Here is a 10024-nt window from a genome sequence, read left to right on the forward strand (position 1 = left end):
CATCCACTAAATGTGGATTATACATCAGGGAGGCATACTTTATTTTGAAATATTTTAATCATGCCATGTTGAATAAATTTACTGATGCAATTCCGGCTTGCACGCATAAGATCAACTCGACATTTTTGAGGAAGTTTAAAAATAAAAAAAATAAGAATAAGAATTAGAGTATTAATAATGAAAAGGTGTAATACGAAATTGAAATAATAATTTATAATCTAAAATTTAAAATTTGTAATATAAAGTTTAAAATATAATTCAAAATTATACAATAATTAATGAAGTAAATACTAGTAGATGTTATATTACATAGCAAGGATGTAATTGGTATGATTTGAACTAGGGATGGCTAGTTTTGGATAAGCATGGGAATCGAATTAAAAATACAATAAAAATACCATAATGGACTGGTCTGAATTAGACTTTGCAAAGGCCTTTAACTGGGTATACTTATTTATCCTAATGGGTTTATATGCATAACTATTATTTCTTTATTTGGCACTACGGCCACCACACAGAGGGGGCACTACAAGGACAGACCACAATGGGGTCAAAAGCATAAAACGAATGAGAATGAGATGTTATATAAAAATTTAAAAAATGAAACGGTACTGCATGGGCCTCATTCCCATGCAGTACCATTTGAACGTTTATATACACTATTTACAATCGATCAATTTTTTTTTTCTTAATCATCTTTTTTCTTCCACGAAACACTTTTTGTTTCGCTTTTTTTTTTTTTCAACAAAACAATTTTACTTTTTTTTTCTCTCTTTAAGACCTCATGAAAGGCTCTCAGTCTTTTAGCCCAACTGGTGGCGGATATTCGATTTCCACCAACACTCCGGGCGGGTCAATCCCGTCTTCACCTCTGTCTTTCAGTCTCTGGTATGCGTCTTTGTCGACCACAATGGCCTTCACGTTTTCGGAATATATACCCGTGAGTAACCTCACTCTTATGATATGCTTGAATTTAAAAACTTTTCTTTCCGTCTCTTTGTTTTTTGTATATGTTACGAAATTCCATTTATTTTTTCCTCTTCTTGGTTTTCTTTTTTCTTCTTCCACTTTTGGTAATTTTTCCTTTTCAACTCCGAACAATCTCTCCATTTCACCCTCGTACAGTTGCACTCCTGAATCTTTTTCCTTCGCTGGCATAACCGACGTCTTTAACACTGTTTCCACCTTCTGTAACTCCTTCTCGGACACTTTTCCAATTAATTTTTAATATACATAACTATTATATAAAGGGAATAACTATAATGTCAAAGATTTTTCGAATTGTGGCTGGAACGTGATTATTTGAGTTGTCCATTTTTGTATTGTCTTCATGGTGTCTTTCGTGTCGTGGAGCATCCTGATGAGCGGAGTGTCCGGTTCCTTTAAAATATGAAATTCATGTCGATAAAACTTTTGATTCCATTGAATAGTGTCTCTAATGTTAAGGCTGTAAAATATACTTTCCACACGCTTTGTGTTCTAACTTGAAATCTTTAGTCCTTATAACACATCCTATGAACTTATAATTTACCATATCCTATTTCATATCGACGTCTTCTATTTTAAAATACCTATGTATTTATAAATGTTGTTTTTTTTTTTTTATATTTTTAAATATCTAAGTGGTTTTAAATATTCTATGTGCTTCTATTCTGAGTGCCCGCCCCCCACCATTCAGTGATGGTGTGTTTATGTCTCTCGTAACTTAACGTTTAAGCAAAGTGAACGAAAGAGTACGTGGTAAACATAAAATGAGTACTAGGGTCGGTTCATTCAACTAAATGCCCCAGCACGGCCGCAGTCTAGAGACTGAAACAAGTCAAAGATACGAGTTACAAGCAATTAAAATAAAAAAAAAAGACAAAAAGCCAACGTGCGTTGATTGCTAAGCAGAAAGAGAGGCGAGATATTAAGATATACTAAAGTTGCAGTGTTCCGAGTAAAAATCAGTTTCAATGTTTGAAATGGGTCTTTATTGACCCCAGAACCAAGTTCTCGGTTAGTAATAGTGAATAAAGCAACATATTTGAGTCGATATATTTTTAATTAAATATATCGTACATTAGTTCTTAGAAGGGGTAACTCCCTATCATACGTGTATTTGAAATATATATCACATAACAACGAATTGATATTACGAAATATGAAATACACCGTATTTCATGGTATTAAAGTCGCTCCAACATTTTAGACGCATCCTATTTTCAGCAGCTTATACCTAGGACAAAACGTTTCTACCGCATTAACGCAGCAAATTTGCATATGGCACCCAGAGTGATATTTTGTGACAGGTTTTTAAAAGAAACATGTATGACTCGTCTCCCATCAAATAAGGTAATTTATGTTATGTTTGCGGTTTTGGACATTGCATCAGACTTGCATCATAGGTGTGTTGTCACAATGCAACAACACACCATTAATGCAAGTCTGATGAAATGCCTCTCTAATATCTAAAACTGCAAATATGACGTAAATTTTCGCTTCGAAATTTTGCGTAAACTGGAATTAGAAAAAAATTATAATTAATCATTAACGATGTGTTAAAAAATTTTCTTTGTCTTATTATTATATGGATTATTTGCTGTTCCCTAAATTCATTTTACGGTGGAATCGTCGTGAAACTTGGATTTTTTTCACATTAATAATTCCGGCTTTGGCATGGAACCCGACAGCATTGAGAGCCCAGTATTCGGGTAGAGTGATTCTCAGGAAATAATCTAACTTTACAGCCTTCCTGATCTTATATATTCAGGGTGCGGTGAATGAATTGTCGTCTAAATTATGCAAACATGAAAATAACACTGACATCTCATTTTGAAAATATATTTACCAAAATTACGTAAAAATATCTTGAAATACTAAAGAGTAACTTTATTCAATACAATCGCTATTTGCTCCAATCACGGTCTCAAGACAACTTTGGAATCTCCTGACAACCCATGAATGGGTTCTTTTGCTTTAGTGGCCTGGTGAAGAATCTTGTTGTCAGATATAGGGTCTTCCACCAGCCACGCTCTTCACCCAGAGCAGTACCACCACCTCCAGGCATTTGATGGAGGACTCCGTGTGGAGTCTGAGGTCGCATGGGAAGATGAATAGAGGCATAACTTCGCCATCACTGGTGATCACCTCAGCCACCACGGTTGATTTTTATCACTCTTGGGACATGTTTCGGGGACTCAGATAGACATCCAACACTCTGAAATATTTTGTATTGGAGCTTCCGGCGCGAATATCAAGCAGTACAGCGTGTCGTTCCCAAATTTCTGGAAGAATGAATTTTGTTATGGTGCTGTATTTGTCACAGACGGTGACCGAGTGACCCTATTATACTGTGTAGTCGACAAAATAAAAACCAAAGAATGTGCAAAATGACAAATATAAAATGGTGACAATTTACCTATCGCACGCTGTATATATGTATAAACACACACGCACACACCACACACATGTATAAGTATATAATATATACATTCTTTGTGGGTATCATGCGATAGGATTTTCATAATTGTTCAAGCGTGTCAAATACATGTGATAGGGCTCCTCTCCAAGCAGAGCGCGCGCGCACACACACACACACACACACACACACACACACACACACACACACACACATTTATTAGGTCGTCAATTATGAAATTTGTAGAAAAGAAAAATGTTTCTTAATGTTTAATAAATACGAGGAATAGTTTTATTCATCAAAGTATGCATCAAAATATTGTGAATACACATTTGCCATTTCAGCGGTAGCTTGTCCAGTCTGGAATTGTAAAAGCCAGGCAATCTAGAGTCAATAAAATCTTGGAACGCCTGTTTTACGGCATCGTCGGAATCAGATTTTTTTCCAATCAACAAATTATCCAAATTCTGGAAGAAGTGGTAGTCAGTGGGGGGAAGATCAGGTGAGTGTGGTGGATGATTGAGAACATCCAACTCTAAATCCTGTAGTTTCGCCAATGTCATTTTTGCGATGTGTGGTCTGGCGCTGTCTTGCAATAAAATAGGAGTGGGTCTGTTGACTTATCTAGGCTGGTTCTCTTTTTTTTGTAAGTTTCTGCATCATTTGGACCAGTTGGCTACAGTATACTTCGGTCGTGATTGATAACCCTGGGTTAAGGAAATCATTAATGGATCACCCATGCACTAGACCACCAAACTTGCTTTTTGGTGGATCGTCTTTGTCCAACCATTGTGCTGAACGTTTGCAGTTGTTGTATTAGATCTATTTCTCACCACATGTTACAATTCGATTTAAAAATTATTCATTTTTGTGACGAGAAAGTAGTATAATGCAGGCTTCCAAACGTTGCTGTCTCCGAATTTCATTGATTCCATGGGGAACCCACTTCCCAACTTTGAACTAGGTGTGTCAATATTGTTTACCTGTTAACACCAAACAACATCGATAATTCACAGGCATTTTGAGATGGATCAGATCTGACTCAACAGTGGCTTTCAGTTCGTCACTATCCACCTTTGTTTCTTGGCGACTGCGTTGCTCATCTGTGAGGTCAAAGTTACCGGAACGAAATTTTGCAAACCAATTTGATACTGTCTGTTGTGTAATAACATTAGAATGAAATACTCCATTAATGTTCCCAGCAGTCTGTGATGCTGTATTTCCAAGAAAGAACTCGTATTTCAAGAAGCTGTACGGATTTCTGATTTATCCATCTCTCTCTCTCTCTGTATATATATATATATATATATATATATATATATATATATATATATATATATATATATATATATATATATATATACTTTATTTATATGTACGGAATTATACCTTCCTTAAATATAATAATCTCAAACTGAAGTGTCAACCTGAAGAATGAGCAAGCATCTCCGTTGTGTCGCATTTGCAATAAATTGAATGAACCCATTGCCCAGATCCCGAACGAATGCCCTAGACTTGCCCAAAACCGCTACAAGTTGTGGCGACACGACCAGGTAGCGAAAGTACTGCATTGGAAACTATTCGAAAAATGGGGACTAGAGAGAGGCATGACGTGGTATGAGCACGAAGCGCAGAGAGGGGCAGAGTCGGAGACAGGCAAAATCCTCTGCGATTTCCCAATCCAAACAGATCAGGTGCTAGAGCATAACAGACCGGACCTAGTGGTGGAGGGCAAGGTGCACCACATATGCTATAAAGCTGATGTTGCATGACCCTTTGACCCACGAATAGTCAAGAAGGAAGGCGAAAAAATAGAGAGATACAACCTTCTTAAGTACGAAATAGCCCGTCTATGGAAAATGAAGAAGATGGAGATAATGCCAATTATCGTTGGATCTTTGGGAGCCCTATCAGAAGGCATGAAGAGGGATATAAATGAAATTGGAATAGAATACCCAGTAGAATTGTTACAAAAGTTTTGCCTACTTGGCACGGCCAGAATAATCAGGAAAGTATCAGATAGCTGAAAAGAATGGATATCATGGTACCGTAGGCTGCAGATAGTAAGTCCTCTAAGCATGCAAGACAAAACCTGTGTTAAAGAGACAATAGCACAATCATAATAATACTAATACTACTACTACTAATAATAATAATGATAATAGGCATGACGAAGAGCGCGATGCGATTGCAATAAATATTTTATTGGCTTAACGATATTTCGACAGCAAGCCTGTCTTTGCCTCGTTCAAAATAAACAGTGATAAAAATTCAGAATTATAGAAATTCAAATCTAAAGTATGAAGGAGAGCAAAAAGCGTCTATACGTTGATGGAATGACATCATCAGTCCTTAAATCCCAACGTTATAACTGGCGAAAATAAAATGACAGAAAAAAGTGAAATAAAGCGGAAAGAAAAAAAAGGAAAGGAAAATGAAGAATATTTAATCAAACAGTTTTGTGTAGATTTGATGTAATTCTCCTGTCATTTTATTATTTTCATTATGTCGTGATGTTAATAACCCGCAAACATATTTCTCCTCATACATTTTGAATATTGAAAGTATAGCAGATTCAGAATATTTTTTGAGAATATGCACGTTGAAAATTTTTTTATCAAAATTGCAGCCGTTTGAGTCAAAATGTTTGGCAAGTTCTGTCGAACTGCTGTCATATGTGTACACATTAAATCTTTTGTTTAATTGCTCTGTTGTACAACCAACATAAATCAAGTTGTGTGTCAAGCATTTTGGCGCGCACAACAAATGGGAATCTCTACAAGTCCCACCTTCAGCGTAAATCATGACATTTCCTATATGATTGTTGATGGAATTCATTTGTCTCGTGTTGTTGCACTGTGAACAGGACTTACCTCTTTTGCAGCTGCGCAGATATTCCAACGTTAGTTTTCTTCGAGTCAGAAATAGAGGTCAGTAGTTCTCATATTTTTATTCCGTCTAAAGGCTACGATAGACGGCTGAGGAAATAATTGTTTGAAACGAGGTTGTTTCCGCATCCCGCTGATAACTTTTACGCAAAACCTTTGAAACGCCAACGAAATTTCTGTCACATATTCTATAGTGTTTGCTAAAATTATGCGTGCAGGTTTGACTTTCTTTGTTAATCTTACCTATATAATATGCTGTTTCCTCTAATCGTGATTCACTGTAACTGCGTTTGACATAATGTTGTACAAAAGCATTTGCATGTTTCCAGTAATCCCCCATGTCAGTACAAATCCGCTTTATCTTCAAAAATTGGGATTTCGGATATGACCGAATTATATGAAGTGGATGATCGGAGCGGCGGTGGATGTAAATGTGGGATGCCAAGGGCTTGCAATATAGCTCTCTGACTATTCTGCCTCGAGAAAACTTAACTTTTGTGTCAAAAATTTCAACGCTAATTTTTGAAAAACTAAACGTAAATTTTATGTTGGACACAAACCCATGGTTTTTAACATAACAGTCACAGAAATTCAAGAAGTGAATTAAACTATTTTGTGATCCTTCCAAGACAAAAATGACATCATCAGTGAACCGTAACCAGAGTATAGATTTATGACAATGTAGGTGTTTGAATGTCGTCAGTAACTATGTCTCGAATTTCGTCATGTAGACATAAGCGAGATTAACTGCCATGGGGTACTCACGGAGTAACCCCCTCGTCTGGTGGTAAATTTTTGTCCAAACTTCATTAGGTTACTCTGTAACACAAAACTCAATTACCTACAGAGAAAATTCGATGGAATACTTTTGTTTGACCGTTTTTCGAAGGTATTGATGCCTGTTTCTACCCCTTCGTTGTGGTCAATATTAGGATATAAGAAACATCTATGGTTACCAAAAAACAATTTTCGACATGGCTTCGGTGCTTAACAAAGTTGTTGATTTTATACTAAAAATCAAAAGTATCCCGAATATAGGAACTTGATCTTTTTGCAACAGGGAGTACAAAGCCATCCAACCATTCCGAAATCTTGGCTCTACAACATTCATATCCGCTTCAAACTAGGCGCATTGGAAATGCACTGTATGTTAGAAATTCCGCGTGAGAAAAGTCGCTCGATTGCATTGGTATTTCAGCAAAATTTTCCACTGTGATTTTCAACACGGCGTCAGTAAGTTTATCACATAAAATCTGTCCAGAAATTAAAAAATGACTTCTCATATTTCAGGGCAAATGTTCTCAACCAAAATGTTCCCTTACCCACTGTCTCAGAGGAATGGGAAATCAACTTTTTCAGTTTCTTTTACTTTTTTGTCTTCAAGGATGAAATTTCTTTTTTTTTTTCTTTTTTCTCAAAGTTCATCAAACAATTACAGAAATAGTTTAGTTGAATCGATTTTTAGAACAACATACCTGTTTATATATATATATATATATATATATATATAATTCTAACTTGTTGCAAAGCCTCTGACATAGAAGAAATTGATATCTGTCCCAGAACAGCTGTCATGTATCTTTATAAACTTGGTTGGTATGGCAGAGTAGCAAAAAGTCAAAATGAAGTGGCGAGAAGATTGGACCAATGAGATGGTGGAGAGGCCACCAGCATCTCTAGTGAGTCAAACTTTTCTGTATTTCCTGACAGTGGTCGAGTGTGGGTCTGGAGACACCGTGATCAAGAATTTGATGTGAAAAGATTGCAGCCAACAATGAAACACGGCAACTATTCTGGAGCAGTTTAGAGCAGTGGACGAGCAGAACTGGTGGAGCGTATGGGAAACATAAACTTAGATACATATGTGTCCATATTGCAGAAAAGACTCCTTCCAATATTCTCCAATGGTAAAATGATTAAAGAAGACACTTTATTTATAGAAGATGGGTCTCTTTATCAAACGGTTAAAATGACCCAAGATTTGTTGGATGAGAATGGCATTAAAAGGCTTCCATGGCCAAACCAGCCACCAGATATGAACCCTATTAATCACTTCTGGGACATAATGGACAGGACACGTCATAAAAAGAACAAGAAAGCCTCTTCAAAGCCGAATCTTTTGAGATTGCTACATGGAACATGTTACGAATTCCGCAAGAGAATATTCGTCATCCGATCAGTAACATGCCTAATAGGGTCCTTGCATTGAAATAAGCAAAGGGCATGTCTACTAAATATCAAACATTCACATTATAACAATTAAGAAATAATATGAATGTCTAATTTCAGATTTAAATAAATTTTAATGATTATAAGGGTATCTGTTTACTTCTGTCGTGTCTGTGTGTGTATGTATGTGTGCGTATATATATATATATATATCTATATATATATATATATATATATATATATATATATATATATATATATGTATATATGAATGTTTGTTTTATGTTCAGTTATAAGAAAAACAATTTACATTAATCTAATTTAGTAATCTATACTTTTGTAGAGTACAAATTTATTATTCTTAAACAAGATTATTATTAACACCGACAATAACGTTATCTCAAATTTCACCAATAAAAACGTCTCCGACACACCCCTACATGGCAAGCCACTCTAAAATCTAATTAGCACACCATTCAAACCAAAACATCGAAGGAAGATTGAAACTCAACAGAGACTATATAAAGCCAAGATTAACATTTATGCATCGCATTCCGAAGAAAGCTTAACTGGCCGAAACTTCGAAGTCAGTGTCAATAATAATCTTGGTTCCGAATTATAAATATATATACATGTGTGTGCGTGTATAGATATATATATGTGTGTGTTTCAGCACACGATCTTATATCAGGTCACTTGCTATGGAAGTACATCTCCGTAATACACACACACACACACACACACACACACACACACACACACACATGATATTTTTATATAAGCTTAAAGATTATAGCGATCACAGTGCAATGACTGAGGAAAATAATCTAATAAAGGAACATATAAACCTTCGACAGAAAAAAGAGGCTTTGCTATCCTTTCCTTTCTGCCGAGGGCTTCTATGCCCCTTTATTAGACGATTTCTTTCGTCATTGCACGGTGATCGCCATAATATTTAGGCTGATATAAAAATACCATCGTTATTATTTGCAGGATTGTAAACACGGCACTGTATAAAAAACCATTTGCATCGAAATATATGTATGTATGTATGTATGTATTTGTGCTTGCGTGTGTGAATGTGTGTGTAGAAGTGTAACATTTATATTAATCTGCATAAGTCAGAATGCAAACTACATCATAACATACCGACCTTTCTGGCTTGCATATCCACCTATTTCCTTAAATAACTCTTTGATATCTACCTCCCAGACTGTCTTTCTATATTTATCTATATACCTACCAATTTACCTACCTACTTATCTCTCCGCCAATTTAATCCAGCTTCTTAGCTACCCATCATTTTGTCATCCTACTAGTCTACATCGGTTGTGATCTAAATCTTCAGAAAGTCACTTAATAAGAGCCATTGAAATCATTTGCGGTACTATCAGTGAACTAAAAAAATAACAAAGGATATATTTGTGTGTGGGTGCGTGTTTGCGTGTGTGTGTATTATAACCTTGCTATCTGGAGCTCGTAAAGAGATATCCTAGGCATTAATCTATACTATAATTATATAACACTGTTCAGTTTGCCTTTCTGCCACACAGTCGAGCAGAATTTT

General features: G+C 35.8%; 1 protein-coding gene and 1 long non-coding RNA gene across 2 annotated transcripts in view; one reads left to right on the forward strand and one right to left on the reverse strand.

The window, feature by feature from the left end:
* The first annotated feature begins 554 nt into the window (after positions 1-554).
* Positions 555-10024, forward strand: part of LOC106877248 (neuropeptide S receptor) — a 543162-nt gene continuing 533692 nt past the window's right edge. Inside the window, exon 1 of the mRNA XM_052965972.1 lies at positions 555-940. The gene's annotated coding sequence lies outside the window, so the exon portion shown is untranslated. The remainder of the gene's footprint in view (positions 941-10024) is intronic.
* Positions 9378-10024, reverse strand: part of LOC128247255 (uncharacterized) — a 7265-nt gene continuing 6618 nt past the window's right edge. The window contains exon 3 of the long non-coding RNA XR_008263607.1: positions 9378-10024. This exon is cut by the window's right edge and continues 143 nt beyond it. This is a non-coding gene — a long non-coding RNA (uncharacterized LOC128247255).

Source organism: Octopus bimaculoides, chromosome 3 (genome assembly GCF_001194135.2).
Source record: "Octopus bimaculoides isolate UCB-OBI-ISO-001 chromosome 3, ASM119413v2, whole genome shotgun sequence".
Classification (NCBI taxonomy): Eukaryota; Metazoa; Mollusca; class Cephalopoda; order Octopoda; family Octopodidae; genus Octopus; species Octopus bimaculoides.